Below are 11,436 nucleotides of genomic sequence, written 5' to 3'. Positions count from 1 at the left end.
CACACACACACACTCTCACACACTCTCACACACTCACACACACACTGCAGTGTGCATCGTACTTTACCCTTTAGCTTGCATTAGTTGTTTAGAATAGTGGCTCTGGATTTCAATATTTAATGCCTGCCTCATACACATTTTGAAAGCATCTCTCTGGCAGTTTGACCATCTGTTGCAGCACTAGATCTATTTCTATGTTCCTGTAATGTTGATAGACTTAAATCTGGCAGAGGTCTACAAACCACCTTGGCTCTATGCTTGATGTACAACACAGAAAAGCAACTCTATCAATGAGTTTATTCCACTGCGTAATTCTGTGTTGTAAAGAGCTGAAGTCTGAAGTGAGAGCAGGGCTAATGGATGTTCTCTGATGTACAGTAGCAGTGCTTGATTATTCCGGCTGCAAATGCATGATGGTGAATCCTGTGGCCTGTAGCCGTTGTAATTTCTCTTTAATTGCACTCTTGTTTACTGACACGGTAGATATGGAAGCTATTTCTGTAGTCTGTATCAAGTCAGTGTCATGTGTTAGGATGTGTGGTAATTCATCATATGTAGTATGTTTAATATAGTTGCTGTACTGCCTCCATAATTAATGTCAAAGTAACAAATGGTTAATGCATTTAACAATGGTTTTAATGGACAATACGGCACAGGTTTAAAGCATAACAGTTTACCCCCAAATTCTGAAAATTCTGGCATCATTTTTTTTTTTTTTTTCTTCAGTCATTTGCATTTCAGTCTGTTCCCCACACAAAGCTCACTGGAGTAAGAAAATAGTATGAGGGGTAGGAATGACATGAGGCTTAGTAAGGGATGACAGGAGTGAACGTATGGAGGTGAATCCAGCATTCATAAAGCCTGAGACCGGCGAAAGCGTGAGTGAACGAACCCTCTGCGTTTACAGGAGAGCATCTTCACACGCTCTGCATGCAACAGTGCTGTGAAACTCTGGCTAAATGAAAACAGATGACAGTGCCAATCCCCACGTGCCTCTGCCACCACCATCTATCACCGTCAGCTCCCTTGGCCTCTCAGAGGAAAAAAGTGCTCTCATGTTTGCCATGGAAGCAATTCTAATCTGCTGTCTTCAATGGAGCTCGTTGTATCTGGCAGCCAGGACGAAACACCAAGTGGAGATGAGTTTTATTACCGTGTAAACGGGTGACAATTCACACGCATTCCTCAACATTTTATTTCAAATTAAGCTGTCATTAAGAAGACGCTTTTTAGCTAGGAGACGTATACTAGAGGCGTTGAGCTCATTGTGGATGGCAGAAAGAGCTGTTTGTGTAAAGATAAATTGGCACGAGTTGGTGTATTTCTGTACGAGCCCAGCTCTCCACTCAACATAATAGCTGCAGACCCAAGTTGAATAGATTTATTTGAAAGAATTTTGCAAGCAGACATTTATGATTAAATTTCACAAGTGCAAATCCTGTCTTGATGGATGCTCGTCCACCCAGTGTATGGCCATAATCAAATAGCCTGAAAGACACAGGCTACTTAGCATTTAAATGGCCTGTGCAGTGTTAGAAGAAGCCAGCGAGAGGCGTATAAATATCGAGAGGAAGTCTCTTTTATGAATGTGAGACAATGTGAGCAGATAAAGAAGGTCAGACGGCACAGCGAAGAGTCAAATAAAGTCATGCTGTTGAATAACTACAAATATTCTTGAAAATTAGAAATGCACATCCTATTAAATTGGGCTACTATAAATAAAAATAATGGCCTGGACTATAATATTTTTATGCTTATACTAAAATAGAATACTAAACATATTGAAATAGAAAATCAAAGAACAAAATGAATAAAGATTTAAATATTTTCAATTTGCATTAAAAATGTTCAGTTAACTTAATACAGTAAATACTTTTGTTGAGCTTTTATTACTATTAACTCTTATTCAACTATTATTATTATTAACAGTTTCTTTTTGGACCATTACACTGTCCTCATCAGACATGACACAATAAAGCAACAAGTGATACAATGTGTCTTCTTCTGTGTTAATAGAGGTTTTCTTCCCTTAATGAGTGATTGATTGTTTATTAGTTGATTCTGATAATTGCATAGTTTGCTTTGAGCATCACTCTGACCCATTCAGCTCAATTTAGAGACGATTATGAACATGAGAGACAAGCATTATGACATTCACACGTTTATCAACCTCCTCTTACGTGAACCTTTGGCTGTATTTGGCGTTCCCCCCTGAGTAGGCGCTCAGAAAACAAGACAAGGAGACCTCTGAAACCTATTCTGCTGCTGTCTTATTTTGTATTGTTATTTTAATTTTGAGGAAGATGAGGAGGCACAGCTTCACGTGCCTCTTTGGAGAGAATACCCTGCCCTGATCCATATGTGCATGTGTATTATAGATAAACATGATGCATTCATGAGACACATGCTACTGTAGCTCCATATGGGGTAGTCAGTTATATGCTTTTCTCCATAGACAGCATTGTTTTGACATAACTGTCATAATTGTCATAATACAAACTGAACATTAGGGCTGTGAATTCATGCAGACCTCATGTAGTAAAACAGGACGGCACACGGTAATATTGTGGCACCCAATTGCTCTTTGTGCCTCCACCTTATTCTGACATTGTAATGGTTACAACAAAAATGCATTTCTGCCACCTACTGGACTGGAGGTCAAACCCTGGACGATGCACAGGACAGTAATGGCTGCTGCCACAATTTTACTGTACTGGTACTGTACATATCAGCTTGTTTGTACCCAAATTCAGTAGAGTACAAAATCATCAGGCAGACACAGAGACAGAAAACAGACAGATCATCTCAGACACTATTTGCTGACATTGTATTGAATTTACCAAACCGGATATTCATTAAGTGATCTTTAGTGTTCTACAGAAGAAAAAAGTGACATGAGGGTGAATACATGATGAATGCGGGAACTATTCCTTTCTTTGAGATAAGCGTGTTACTTGGCAGGATTAAAGAAGTTGTCAGACGGAGGCGTCTGCGGTCCTACGCACAGCTCTCACCTCCCAGCAAACAATGATATGAGAATAGCCAAAAGTGTGTGTAGCGTGTGAATGTGCAGTGGCTTCACGCTTCGCAGTCTTTTCATCTCTCATGTGCTCTTGGCTGAACAGACACTGTAACGGAGGAATCGCTGTGGAGCAGCAGCAGTATTAGCTGTCAATCATCTTACACACCTTACAGCTCATTGCTTCTGTCATGAGGTAGCATTAGTGCTTCTGAGGATTCCCTATTAGAGAAGCCTTTAGTAAATCAGAACACCTGGATGCTACAGTACTCTAAAATTTAGGCAGGGTTGAAAAGTTGGGTTCAAAGTTGAACTTTGTGATTATCAAGAGCTCCCGAAGATCTTCATTGGCTGGTATACAGCTAATGTACTGTACAGTATATACAGTAATGCCACGCTCTGTGATGAGGTTTGATTGATGAGTGGTGCTTGTGTCCGGTATGGTCCAGAGATGAGTCAATGTCTTCCACTGGTTATGCTGATTGTTACAGAGGGAAAAGCAGCCGGAGCTGAATTTTATTATTAACCTTATTTATTAAACTGATGTGTTATACTGATTTTGAAAAATTTTATACATATATAAATGACAGCACTTACTTACTTGACCGCACTTATTTATTATAATAATAATAATCATAATCAAACTGGTTTTTAAATTGGGACACTTGTTGTCTACTGTTCCTTTACTATCATTTCCAGCATATTTTTCTTTTACCTAAATTCACACATTCATACAAAACTATTAAACATTTAAGCAGAAGGCATTAGACAGGTTTGTGTACAGTGTATATAACTGTATAGTACAGCACAAGGATGGATTTGTAAACTTTATAGCAAATAACTAGGCAGAGGTATGGCTTAGGTATTTTGTATGTACAGCTTCTTGAGGAGTACACAGTATGTTCTTGTAGATGCTAGTGTCATCGCCTTTGCCACAATATTTATATAACATGTCTTAAAAATGATGCAGTTCTTATTTTACTTTGTGTTTGATGGTGACTGAAGTGTGACGTTTTAGACGTGGATACGGTGTCGAGTGCTGATGCTGGTTTATTCTCACAAACACAAAAGCAGAGCATCTTGGTGTGGTTACACTGAGAGGCCAGTCGCCTCCTGTGATGTGATTAGAGCTGGCTTAATAGTGCCAGCATGCTTCTCCAGTGAACTTCTGTCACCTGAGCTGAGAAATCTCACTGCAGCGTACTGCCAGAAAACAGCTCAACAAGACACATTCTGAGTGTTCATCAGGACCAGTGAGACCAGGGCACTCTGTATTCTCCGTTCTCTCGCCGATGGAGTTTGGCTTCCTTGCTGCTGTCGCCTTCATCTTGCTTAGTTGGGGACACTTCATTTTTGGCATTATTGTCGACTTGACTGCACAGAAACTATTGAAAGAGAACTGAACTGAGCTGGATGATGACATCACTGAATCAACAATGAACTGACTTTAACTGAAGTATTGACTGTTTACTATTGTTCTCTTTTAAGAGCTGCTTTAAAGCAGAATTGCATTTTGTTTGCATTATTCACACACTATTTTCCTGTTTAACACTGTAAAGCTGCTTTGACACAATAAAGCGTTTACATAAATAAAGGTGACTTGACTTGTATTAAAATACATTCAAATAATAGAGTAATTTAATGATAAAATAGAGAGCTCTTGTGTCACAAGATAAAAAAAAAAAATAGTATATATATATATTTGTAACATTATGGTGTTTTCTGTTTTAGGCTGAAAAACTGTCCATGACACAAAAGTCAAGTAAGATCAGATTTATTTATAGAGCACTTTGTACAATACAGATTAAATTAATTTAATAATTCATGAAAATTCAATTATGAAACAACACAGAAGACAATAGCATCCTTATTCAGCTCAGTTTAGCTCAGTGGTGGTTCAGGTCAATTTAATAACAGTATCAATGTTGTAATGTTCAACAGTTATGAAACGACTTCAAACTCAGTTCATTGGGAGTTTTGTTCTCATCCAACAGTGTCAGTCAAATCAAATATATTTTCTGAATACCAATTGTCTAAAAGACAATGGCGACAGTGGCAAGAAACCCAAACTCCATCAGGTGACAGAAATAAAGGAAAACCCTTCTGAAGAAACCAGACTCAGTCAAGGACCGTTTTTGCTCTGACCAAATGAACAAACCTTGTGATTTATGATTCCAGGCTGCAGCACAGAATACAGTTACATTTAATATCAGTAATTCTCAGTATATTTGCTTTAGACATTCATGTGACAAGTGTATTAAAAATACTTTTGGTTTGAGTAGGATAGGTGACTACCCATTGACTGAGGTCAACTAGATTTTTAGATTCAGGCTTTAAATAAGCATGGACTTAGAAAGGGTTTAGCATGCTTATAACTGAGCTGAAACTGTCGGCATGCCGAAGCTCTCTTAGCGAAGCACTGCTACAACAATCAACCCCAAATGCTGGATTACACTCTACCAGACTTTTTCAGTCTAAGCAGACTATGCAGATACTCAATTACAATCACACATTTACAGAGTAATCTGTAAATATTGACAAAAAAAAATATTGGGCATCACACACTGCCCAACCATTAATTCACCCAAAAATGAAAATTAGCCTGTGTCACCCTCGAGGCATCCTAGGTGTATATGACTTTCTTCTTTCAGACGAATCCAATCGGAGTTATATTAAAAATTGTCCTGGCTATTCCAAGTGTTATCATTGCAGTCGGCGGGTGTTTCTGTTGAACAGCCCACAAGTCGTCAAATAAAGTACGTGCATCCTTAATAAAACGTGCCTCACACGGCTTTGGGGGTGAATAAATGCCTCCTGTAGCAAATCCATGTGTTTTTGTAAAAAGAAAATATCCATATTTCAAACGTAATAAACACTTTTCTATCACTCTTCCAAACTTCTTCCAGTTAATCAAAGACAAAACGGAGGTCACCGTATTTGGCAACAAAGGTGAAATTCTCAAGGTGAGGACATGCCTTGACTGTGGGGTTCAACAGAGGTCCTAAGGTCTTTACAGTGGCTTACTTCTTCATTTCAAACTTAAGAATAAAGTTAAGAATATTTTAAATTCCAAAAATCATCCAAAAGAGTTCTTTTTTTTTTGTTGAAAGACTGATCTAAAGACAAAACTAAAGAGGAATTTATTTAATCTAGGATAAGCTTCAGCTTGTCTTTAACCCTGTTACAAAGGAGGCTCCCGCACTACGTCTCTCGCACCACCAGAGGGAGCCTTCACCCGAGTATTGACCACCTCATTCGGACTCAATTTCCCATCAGCCGTCATACCTGGAACTCTGATTCTTGCTGCCAGCCCCGACCCCTGTAGCCTGTTCATCTACTGTGTTTGCTCGCTGCCGGCCCCGATTCTCTGCCCGTTCTCTGGATTACGTCTACTGTTGGTTATCCTATACTACTACTGTTTACTGCCCTGCCTTGTACTGCTTTTGTCTAATAAACTGCAGTTGGATCCTCAAGCTACTGACTCGTCACAGAAGACTTCGCCCAACAGTGATCCAGCAGCTATCATGCAACTCTCATCAGAACTATCTGCACAAGCCAACCAACTTGCCATTCACCAGCATTGGTGAGCCCTTGTCTGGCTTTCCCGGATAAGTTTAACGGTGATCCGACCAAATGCAAAGGATTCCTGCTACAGTGTTCACTGTTCGTCAATCAGCAAACCACCTTATACCCCACGGACTCGAGTAAGATTTCATTCGTATGCTCCTTGCTTACCGAAAAGGCTTTGGATTGGGCCACCGCCATCTGGAGAACTGGATTTGCAAGCTGAGCTAGCCTGTCGCGATGAGGGGAGAACTCTAAATGAATTCATTGACTTAACGATCCGAATTGATAACCTGGTGCGCTCACGCCGACCAGTACTGTGAAGGAATTACAGCGCTTCCTTGGCTTTGCAAATTTCTATTGGCGGTTCATGAAGAACTTCAGTACCGTTGCTGCTCCATTAACATCCATGACTAAACGAACCACTTCACAGCTCACTTGGTCTCCTGAAGCAATACAAGCTTTCCAAGAACTCAAAACCAGATTTACATTACTTCTCATTTGGCAGTGGAGGCGCTAGATGGCAGACCTCTCGGAGGGGGAAGAATCACTAACATCACCGATGAATTACAGATGCAAATCGGCGTATTGCACCACGAGACCCTCAAATTTTATGTCATTAGTTCTCCAAATCATCCTCTGATCCTCGGTCTACCCTGGCTACGTAGACACAATCCATATATCTCTTGGAGGGAAGGTGAAATCACACAGTTGAGCCCTGCCTGTCACAATCTCACTCACGACTCACCAATACCAGTCAGCACCATCACCCTCACCAGGGAGAACCCAGAGATTCCCGGACTTCCCCTTGAGTATGCTGAGGAGTCGCTACCTGATATGGGCAGAGTATGCTCAGAATTCCATTCAAAAATCCTCTACTGGTCTGACCCCCTTTCAATGCATCCTTGGATTTCAACCGCCCCTCTTCCCCTGGTCTGGAGAACCCACTAATGTCCCTGCAGTCAATGACTGGTTACTCAGAAGTGAAGAAACCTGGAATCAGGCTCACACTCACCTCCAGCATGCCATTCGTCGACAGAAAGAACAGGCTGATCGTCATCGCCGTCCTGGTCCGGAGTACGGTCCTGGTCAGTGGGTGTGGCTATCCACTAGAGACTTACGTCTTAGGCTGCCCTGCAAGAAACTCAGTCCCAGGTACGTGGGCCCATTTCAAATTATTAGACAAATCACACCTGTTTCTTTCCGCCTTGCCCTGCCTAATCATTATCGTATTTCTCCTACATTCCATGTATCTCTACTCAAACCCGCTGGTGGTCCGAATGAGGAGGTGTCCGGTGACCAGGGCCCCCTGCCCATCATGGTAGATGGTGAGGAGGCATACCAGGTTCAAGAACTGCTTAACTCCAGGCGCCGGGGAAGAATTCTCCAGTATCTGGTTGACTGGGAGGGGTACGGTCCGGAGGAACGGTCCTGGGTCAACGCTAGGGACATTCTTGACCCCTCACTCACGGAGAAGTTTCATAGGACACACCCGGAAAAACCGGCCCCTCGACCATGAGGTAGACCCCGGTGTCACTTGCCTCCTTTCCTATACTACTACTGTTTACTGCCCTGCCTTGTACTGCTTTTGTCTAATAAACTGCAGATGGATCCTCAAGCTACTGACTCGTCACAAACCCTAAAAGGCAAGATGTTTAATTAACTTACTGGGTTGTTTCAAATATAAATCATTACAATATAACTAATTAGCTACATCTCCCAGTCACAACAGAAATAGTATGTGCCCTTATTGCAATTACGATAATATGCAGGCAGCACAAAAATACTTTAAGATGTTTTAAAGTTGATCAGTGAGTCTTTAGGCTACATCTACATTAATCTGGATAAATTTGAAAATGGTGTTTTCATTTTAAAACACTCTCCATCCACGCTAGCATTTTCAAGTTTCCCAAAAGTTTCATCCAAACTGAAATGTCAGAAAACATTAAGTTTGCTTTACTGTGCATGCATAAAGCCTCAAAAAAGCTCACTGAGATGATACAGACGGAAAAGACGTGATTCGTTTTCATGCAATTCTTCTGACAGGATAATTTTATTTAGGAAAATATCCCACCATTCACTGACGTGTCGCAACTGCCCTCATGTTTTACCGCACACTACAACGTTTTCTCAGTCCACACTACAACGTGAAAAGGGCGTTTTTTTAAATGTATCCACTTTGGATGTCTTCCTTGACCAAAACGCTGTCTCCGTGCGGACGGAAGGCCTAAACGGAGAGAAAAACGTGTTTTCAAATGAAAATGTATTAGTGTAGACAAGATCTTTGTAAGAACTGCCATACAGTCAGACAACACCAAAGCCTATAATTTTCTTCCTGAGGAAAATAAGACATATTTGAGGACTTCTTAAGATGTTTTAAGCCTTGAACTTAGAATTAGAACTATTTAGAATTCATCTTAAGTCATTTTTTAACTTATTTCTGTGAATTCGGCCCCAGACCTATAATCAGCAATACTGTATGTAAAATCAGCACCCAAATTCAGCAGTAATTAGGGTCATATGTGTTTATCACTTGATGGCTCCAGAGGCATGGCTGAGATAATTACAACAGTTGCCATATAATCATTCCTGGCTACTACTCAAGTGATTGACATTTGTAATAGTATGTGTTGGTTTTCTTGTAAGTATGAGTGTGTGGGTTGCCTTTAGTTGCTGATGTCATCACGGTGAAAAGCCTAGTACATGTTTGGACTTTCCCAAATTTGTTTTACAGAATTTCGGTAACAGATAAATCAACTGATCATTCTCGCCTGTAGAATGTTATGTTTTTGGATTCTCTGGCACAGGAAAGACATGGAAGTGTAGTCACACTGATTTCTATAGTGCTTTATACAATACAGATTGTGTCAAAGCAGCTTCACAGCGATAATCAGGAAACAGCAGAATCAATTGATAATAATGCTGTATTATAAGTTGTAGTAAAAGTTGTATAAGTTGTAGTTTGCCCAGCAGGTAGTAAAACATGAAGGCAGAGCTGCCGTTTCACCAGTAGTAGGCGACTGGCCTATTAGTGGCCTTAAGCACAATGAATGTCCTTCGTGGTAAAACTGCATTATGGTCTCAGCTGGTCCTGGCACTTCACATTCATAGCTGGCCGTAGGAATCTGTGCCGAGGGCTTGTCTAGACGCCAAGGTCTTCACTGAGGATCTGTCCTCAGGGTTTGTGCAGTCACCGAGGTCTGAGGATCTGTACTGTCTAATTGTCATGGCCTTCACTGATATTCAAGGGCTGTGTTGTGGTCATTCCTGGGTGCAGGTCCACCATCTGGTCCACCATCCGGCTAACCACAGTAACCTTGGGATAAGGCTGAAAAAGACAGACTAATACTATAGTCGCTTATGATGATGAAACATGAGTCTTTAATCTAGATTTAAAACTGTCAGAGTGTGTCTGCCTCGTGAATAATGTTAGAAAGACAGAGTTTGGGCGCTAAATAGGAAAATGATCTACTGCCCGCAGTCAATTTTGATATTCTAGGTATTATCAACTGGTCATAATTTTGAGGTTGCAGTGGATGTGAAGAAGTATAATGTGATACAAGCTCACTCAAGTACTGAGGAGCTAAACCATTCAGAGATTTATATGTAAACAGCAAGATCCAGAACCAGGCTAATTTGGTCATACTTCTTGGTTCTAGAGAAAACTCTAGCTGCTGCATTTTGGACCAGCTGGAGTTTGTGTAATAAACCTACCCTAGTGAAAAAAAAAAGCTAAGTATACAGTACTTGCAGCCAGACTAATTGTCAGTATACTTTAAGTGTGTTATTGTATCAGTATGTCACGTCAATATTGCTTCCAGTGTATTAGTCAAACATACAGTATACAACAGAAGTGAGTACACCCATATAGCATCACTTTAAATCACATGATACAACACTATTCAAGTTGAAAAGAATAGTATTTATAGTACAGGTCAGGCTAAATTGTAATGTAGACACATGCATTTTCTGTAAAGCTGCTTTGAGAAGTTAGTGTACTCTAAATGAGGGCATAAAGTGCAAAAGCAGCAGCAGTGCACTGATCCTAGACTTGGTTGACATCACCTCTCCGTCTTCATAGACGATCAACACATGCAGTGGGTTCCTCGTGACATTTCCTCTTCTTCCTCAACAGCAATGATGGGGACTGCTGCCTTCTGCACCTGCTCAGGCTCCTTTTTCTAAATGCATTAAACAAAAGTGTTAGTATATGTCACAACAGATCATAAAATTAACCCTTGTATGGAAATACATATTTAGATTTCCATAAATGAAAATTTCTAGATCTTTTTTATGCCCAAACATACACACTACACACTGACTAAAATTAAAAAAGTGAAAAAGCATAATAGAACCCCTTTAAGATAAGTGCAAGTGGAAATATAACATAAAATACCTTTTTTTGTAATCCATATTAAGAAAGCCTACTATAACTAGAACTTTCAAGACCCAACTCGTATTCTTCTGAAGCATAATGACTCTGAATCAAAAGCAAACTGAAATTTAATATGTTATTCATTCTGCCAATACAGTCTGAATCAGATATGGTGGCACACTACATCACATCAAACATCACTGATCCTGGATATCATGATGTAATTCATGTGGTGTGAAAGAAGCAGTGTTTTTTCTGGGCTGTGCATGCATGAGTTGATCAATGTTCAGATTTACATTTCATTCCAAAATATTGTACTGCTTCAGAAGACACATTTGTGCAGCTACATTTGCAAAAAATAGCAATTCATCCAAAAATGAAGAAATGTAAGTTACTTAAACAAACCTTTCAGAAAGTGATGGTTTACATCTCGCATAACACTAAAACCCATCAATTAAATCAATGTGAATTCTACTTA

The 11,436-nt window shown here is 40.1% G+C and overlaps 1 protein-coding gene across 1 annotated transcript in view; it reads left to right on the top strand.

The window, feature by feature from the left end:
* Positions 1-11,436, top strand: part of LOC107677005 (X-linked interleukin-1 receptor accessory protein-like 2) — a 208,257-nt gene that overhangs the window by 1,146 nt on the left and 195,675 nt on the right. The window lies entirely within an intron of this gene.

Source organism: Sinocyclocheilus anshuiensis, unplaced genomic scaffold (assembly GCF_001515605.1).
Source record: "Sinocyclocheilus anshuiensis isolate Anshui unplaced genomic scaffold, SAMN03320099.WGS_v1.1 scaffold608, whole genome shotgun sequence".
Lineage (NCBI taxonomy): Eukaryota > Metazoa > Chordata > Actinopteri > Cypriniformes > Cyprinidae > Sinocyclocheilus > Sinocyclocheilus anshuiensis.
This window is presented reverse-complemented; position numbering and strand designations above follow the sequence as displayed.